Genomic DNA, 6919 nt, shown 5'->3' on the forward strand with positions numbered 1-6919 from the left:
ATGAGGTTAGATGCAGCCATAAAGCATACGAAAATTACTATGAAATCTGAGTTTTGAGCTATGCTTGTACGTATCCCGGAGGCAGGGGTATGTTAGATATACGGATACTTGGTGAAGTCACGTGTCGGTCCTGGACGTATGTCGAGATTGAGACGTGACAAATGTTGCTCATTCTAAGACTGAGTTGAGGTAATTTTCACCTTTGTTTTCATGTTTCTCTATTGTCTGGACTGTTAAATGATAGCATAAATGTGGCAATTTGATTTGATTAGAGATATACGGTCTCTAGTGGTATCTCGATTAAGTTTATTTTACATCGTTATTATGGCAGATCAGGCTATCAATCTTTGGTAGGGACTTCAGTGTTTCTCTTGTCTCTAGACGCTCTCGGCATTTTGCAGGAACACGGTATGTTGTAGTTTGAATATCACACCACACCATCTTCATTTCTTCTAATTATTCACATAGCTGTCCACATGGCATATAAAAACAAAAGTCAAATTTTTTCAGCTGTACATTTTTCTTTAATTTAAGAAAAGGTTTAAGTTTTTTGTTTTGAGGGTGAAATTTCATTGTTATTAGCTTTGGTAATGTTTTGAGATACATAAATTTCTTGTTGTATTAATCATGTTTTCGATTGTGTTGTAGTTACTTGAAAAGGGGAGTGAATGATGGGGGAAGGGTTGCAAATGATGTTGAGACAGAGCAGATAATCCTCGATGAAGAAGGTGGCTCATGCAAAGGAAAAATGAGTTCTGTTGTCCAGATGCGTGGCTCGATTCCCCTTTTCTGGTCACAAGAAGCTTCAAGATTTGGTCCTAAGCCTGATATTTTATGTAAGAACACTATGTGATGCATATTAATTTCATTCGTTCTGAATCATATGCTACATGTCACATACATTGTTACAAGGGAGATTGGAATTAATCATTTTTTGCATGTTTTTATTCTGACTTTAGTACAGAGATATGACCCCACATATCAAGCTACCAAACTACATTTCGAAGACCTGGCAATGAGATATGGCAACCCAGTTATTGTGCTTAATTAGATCAAGGTTTGTTTGTTTCTAAAGCCTTCTGAACAGATGCTGGGACGACGTTTATTGTTAGTCCTCTTTACTATTACTGCATGTGATGGGACAACATTTTTATGTGTTGGATGACCAATTACTATTTTATTCTTCTTGTTTTCGTTTTAATTAAATAGGGGTGGGGGATTCAATAAATGTGGAATTCAGATCATTATGAAACACCCCTTTGTTTCATTATGTTGTATCTTTTCACATTGGGAAGGGATATATCACTAGACCGAGAACTGGTTGGTTATTGGATATTTACCATAAACAAACTATGCAATTTTTTCAACCAACCTATGTAAACTCTAATAAACTAGTAGGAAGAGAAAGAATACAAAACTAGAAAATTCTAACAATGATGCCGAAGTTTCTGGTTAATAGTTAAAAGCATGGTCTAAAATATCCATAATATCCCAATATTTCCATCGAAATTTCCATATTTTTGGACTACCGATATTTTTTTGGACTACCGATATTTCCGATATCATCGATATTTTAGACCTTACTAAGTCGCTCATGTATCTTACCATGCAATGTATAAAGTGTAAAATATTGTACTAATTCATTATATATAAATGATTATGGTGTATTTAAACTTCTTTCATTAATTACTACATATTTTCTACACTCATAATGTTTGCCAACTCGCTATATAATCAACTTAAATCAGTTATATCTATCATGCAATTCCTTCCAATTTTTTGTGATAAACTAATAGATAATTGACTAAATAAACATCCTGCAAAGTTTCAATAAAAATTTCCAAGTTTTTCTTACAATTTCCGTGGTTTTTATTCAATTTTTATCGATATCGATAATATCCCGATATTTCCATCGAAATTTCCGTGTTTTTGGACTACCGATATTTCCAATATCATCGATATTTTATACCTTAATTAAAAGTGAGGTTTTATAAGTCTTCCTGTTGTATGAGAGAAACATTAGTTTAATGTTCATCTATTCTGCAGGGGCTAATATTTATGTGACAGCTATCGCCACATAGTAGATCCTCTATTTAATAAATTTGGTTATTTATAGAATGAGTTGTAGCTATTTGAGGATTGTATAAGTATGGTGTAATATTAATTAGAGTATGTAAATTGTAGATCCATAACATTATTTAATTGTTTTTCTTTGGATATCATGCATTTCTTTGTTTTCATTGTGTAATGTGACTTCTTCAGATTGAGTCACTGATCGATGCAATAAGTTGCATTGAAGTTTGTTGATTTTGTTAACGGGAAACTTTACTTCTTGCGTGCTATGTTTTCATAGGATCCTGCTTACTATGTGCTTAAAGAAGATGAATCCCCTTGCATTGTTGGATCTATTGAGAAGCAGAGATGGTCCTATGGTTAGTCATCTCTCTGTTCTACTTTTATATGGTGCGGAAAATGGTCTTGAATTTACCATTGTGAGACCCTTTAACTGGATTGGACCTAGGATGGATTTCATTCCTGGCATTGATGGCCCAAGTGAGGGTGTTCCAAGAGTTCTTGCATGCTTCAGTAATGTATGTCAGATAATAATTGTAGCATTCCCTATTTATTTGGTATTTCAATATTTGTGTTGTGATCGTGCTCTGCTTTCATCTGTTACAGAATCTTCTTCGCCGTGAGCCTCTCAAGCTCGTATATGGCAGCCAATCTCATAGAACTTTTGTCTACATAAATGATGCTATTGAAGCTGTTATGTTGATGATCGTAAGTGAATAAAATATCTTTTGCTCAAAATTTTATTTAGCATGCAAAAGTTGCTCAGTAATGTGATATGTTTTCCTCAGGAAATCTTGCTAGGGCCAATGGTCACATCTTCAATGTAGGCAACCCTCACAATGAAGTTACTGTAAGGCAGCTTGGTGAAATGATGACTGAGGTGAAGAGTTCTCTTTGATACCGTCTTCTTTTTTGTTAATGTATTATGTCTCCTTCTTTGCTTCCATAAGTTTTCAGTCAATCTTTCTAATGTTATATTTTTATGGTTCAAAAAGTGTATAGATGTCGCAGTTGATCACTCATCGTCTGAGTGTGACCAATGCGCCTCCCGCATTTTTAGCACGTACTGCTTCAGTCGTGAGTGCTCCATTGAATAGGGAGCCTACACCCCTTACTGAGGCTACTTCTAGGGCATTCCAGGTGCCTGCATCATCAACGTCATCAGTGTCGGTTCAGCTGCTCAGTGCACGGTGGCCTTACCAGCACTGTCACGATTCGGAGCCTTCTGATCACACTTGGGACCTCCCAGCCTTCTAATCACCGATGCCCAGGACGAGAAGATGAGTATGATCTTACGGGCCTTACAGATGTCCGGCGTCCAAATCCCGATGCCAGCACTTGATCTTGCTCCACCTTCAACCTCCCAGCCACTTCGCCCAGCCGATACCCAGTAGCCTGATGCATCAAACCTAAACGACTACTTGTTGTAGTTTTTTCTTTTATGTTTAGACATCTTGTATGTACATTTTCATATATTTTATAATTAAATACATTTTTCTTGGTTTATTAATTATTTTATAATTTAATTAAAATATTTATAAATATATATATATATATTTTTTTTTTGAAAAAGGAAAAAAGGGATTGCGTGACAAATAAGTAACATGCGTTGCGCAAAAAATGCCTTTTGCACGACATAGGTATAGTCATCGCGCAAAAGGTCTTTGTGCGATGCAGGTACGGCCGTCGTGCAAAAGGCATTTGCGCGACGCATGTACTGTCATTACGCAAAGGCTTTTTGCTCAACGACAGTACCTTCGTCACACAAAAGGCCTTTGTGTGACGACTGTATCTGCGAGTTACTTCTTCGTCGCACAATCCCTACTTTCACTACCTTTGCGCGACGCTTTGTTTACGACAAAGTTGTTGTTGGGCTAACTTTTAGGCAATGTTTTTTTACTTTGCACGACGACATGTACCTACATCACGCAAACTATTTTTTGTACTAGGGTCGATTCGGTTCGGTCCGATTTGGTTTTGAGACCACCAAAATCGAAACCGAACCAACCAATTTTGATTTGGTTCGGTATTCAATTTGGTTTTTTTTTTTTTTTGGTTTTTTAATTCCACCCTTAACTAAAATGATGGAAATGTGAGCAAAAAGTTTGAAATTTTTTAGTCTAAGAAATTTTAAAACCAAGGATTTCCTTAGCAGTTTTAATTTGTTTGGAAGTTCGTAACTTTATTAGTAGTGACGAAATCCCTTAAACAAGTTTTCACTCAACTAAATTTATAATTAAATGTTGAGAGAAGAGTTATAGTTACTTAGTAACAAGTGGCCTATTTAACTGAAACGGAATAGAGAGGTCCATCAAGAAAGAGAGAATGGAGAGAATGGAGAGAATGGAGAAATTGTACAAATTTCTTATATGTGTGTTATTTTTCCTACACAATATCTTTATTTTATGGTAGAGAATAAGGAGAAAATTAACTTGTCATTCAAGTAAATGCAATCCTATAGGAAAAGAATAGCTAGTAATTAAATCTATCTAAGATTTACACACAATTCAAGAATATTGATAACAAATTTGTATTTTTTATTTATTTTTAAATAAAATTAAAATGAGGTTTTAAAAGCATAGGGACAAAACAAGTTGCTAGAGAGACTATTACTTAAATTATATTTTGTAGACCACATAATGATGCGGTTGATAGTTTGATTTCTTTTTTATATTTTAAAGAAAGAATTAAAATGTCAACCGCCACATCAGTGTGATCTAAACATGATTTAAAATTATGGTCTCCCTAACATTCTTACAAGGATATTGAACAAAACATAATTAGTATCACACGCGTTAGCACGTAAACAAGACACTCGCCTGTGGCCTTGCTCACAAGTTCACAACCACTTGCTCCTTGTCGTGCGTCATTTGTTTTATTTTTAGTGAATTTTAGTATTTTGATTTTTGTCATCAAACTATTTAATGTTTTGATTTTATTTTAAAAAGAAAACTCAACAATCTTAAACTGTTTTTAAAAAGCACTCAGTGCTTTTTTAAGATTAAATTGTATTTTTATTAAAAATTGATTTCAAAATTATTTAAAAAAAAAAAAACCACTTCCACTTATTTAAAAGTACTTTCCAAACAAAATCAAGATCAAATTCTTCATATCATCATCGGAACTCTCCCCCATGGCTGCCTTCCCCTATGCACTTGGTAGGCACCACCACCACCAACTCCCACCTCATTTCTCCATAAGAGCAGTTCCACCGTAGGAAAGCCCCCCCAGGCCATCTACTATGATATCCACCCAGTAAACAGTAACTGCCCTTAATGAACAGTAACCACATTTTGCATCTCCACCCCTACATTGAATGGCCTTGGCAATTGGCAATAAAATATTACTATTTTTTTATTTATAAAATAATACAAAATAATTTTATTTGTAATTTCGGATAAGATTTTTAATCGTTCTCGTTGAGCCACATGTCATTATCCGAAAAGACAATTATTGGTGATAGATTTCTGATAAGATTTTTAAGATTTTTAATCGTTCTCGTTGCACCACGTGTCATTAACTGAAAAGACAATTATTGGTGATGGATTTCCGATAAGATTTTTAATCGTTCTCGTTGCCCCACGTGTCATTATTCGAAAATACAATTATTTGTGATGGATTTCCAATAAGATTTTTAACCAATCATGTCACACCACATGTCACAATCTGTTTACAATCTTTGAGGATAGATTTCGATCAATGACGGCATGCCACGTGGCATTATCCACAACCTAATCATTTCGGAATCCTCCATATAATCCACCATCCATCCTCACAAATCTCACACCAATTTTCTCAAGATCTCTATCATTATTCATAGTTTCTGCTTCCTTCTTCACCAAAATCAAAATATGTATCATTATTCATAGTTTTTGCTTCCTTCTTATAATGTCTTCTTCTTCCTCAATGATGATGTGGGAAATCGATCAGCAAGAGTAAGAATTGTTTAACCAATCTGAAGGAATGTTCAATCTCCAGGTGGCCCAAAATGAAATAGAAGATGATGAGAAGCGTAGAAGAAGAGATGACGAAGCAAGAATGGCTAGAACCTCACATTCCCGTTGGGTTATCCAAGCTATAGCTCAAATCTGCAAGCCCAGTCATTCCGCAAACCTTGATAGAAGCAGGCAACGATGAGGTACGGAACTCTTGGACGATTATTTTGTTCATAACAGTGCATTCCCTAATACGTACTTTAGACGTCGTTATAGAATGGAACAACATTTGTTCAACAAAATCATGATTGCTGTTTGCAACCATGATTCTTACTTTGTGCAAAAGAATGATGTTTTTGGTGCTATGGGTCTCCTTTTTTAGCAAAAAATTACTGCTGCCTTACGGATGCTTGCATATGGAGCATCTGCAGACCAAGTGGATGAGATAGTGAGGATGGGGAAATCAACCATTCTTAAATCCCTGTTGAGGTTTTGTGGAATAATCAAATCTATCTACACTACAGAGTACCTCCGGAAACCTACTAAGATGGACTTGCAAAGGCTTCTGAAGAAAGGCGAGATGCGAGGTTTTCCTAGGATGATTGGAAGCATCGATTGTATGCACTGGACCTAGAAAAATTGTCCAAGTGCATGGCAAAGCGCTTATGGGGATAGAAAATGATCAAAAAGTATCATTTTGGAGGCGGTGGCATCTTTTGATACATGGATTTGGCACACCTTTTTCGGGATTCCGGGAGCTCAAAATAACCTCAATGTCCTTTCCCAATCCCCAATGTTCACTGATGTCCTGCAAGGAAAGGTACCAAAAGTCACGTATTGGGTCAACGGACGTAAGTACGACAGGCCATACTACCTAGCAGACGGCATTTACCCAAGGTGGTCAACGTTTG

The 6919-nt window shown here is 35.8% G+C and overlaps 2 long non-coding RNA genes across 2 annotated transcripts in view; both read left to right on the top strand.

The window, feature by feature from the left end:
• LOC139189175 (uncharacterized) overlaps positions 1-759 on the top strand; it is a 99088-nt gene extending 98329 nt beyond the window's left edge. Inside the window, exons 2-3 of the long non-coding RNA XR_011572821.1 lie at positions 337-408; positions 649-759. This is a non-coding gene — a long non-coding RNA (uncharacterized lncRNA). The remainder of the gene's footprint in view (positions 1-336; positions 409-648) is intronic.
• A 1703-nt stretch (positions 760-2462) lies between these two features.
• On the top strand, positions 2463-2785 carry LOC139189374 (uncharacterized). Its single transcript, XR_011573288.1, has 2 exons — positions 2463-2591; positions 2680-2785. It is a non-coding gene; the product is annotated as an uncharacterized lncRNA (long non-coding RNA).
• The last annotated feature ends 4134 nt before the right edge of the window (positions 2786-6919 follow it).

The sequence above is a fragment of the Malus domestica genome, chromosome 11 (assembly GCF_042453785.1).
Source record: "Malus domestica chromosome 11, GDT2T_hap1".
Lineage (NCBI taxonomy): Eukaryota > Viridiplantae > Streptophyta > Magnoliopsida > Rosales > Rosaceae > Malus > Malus domestica.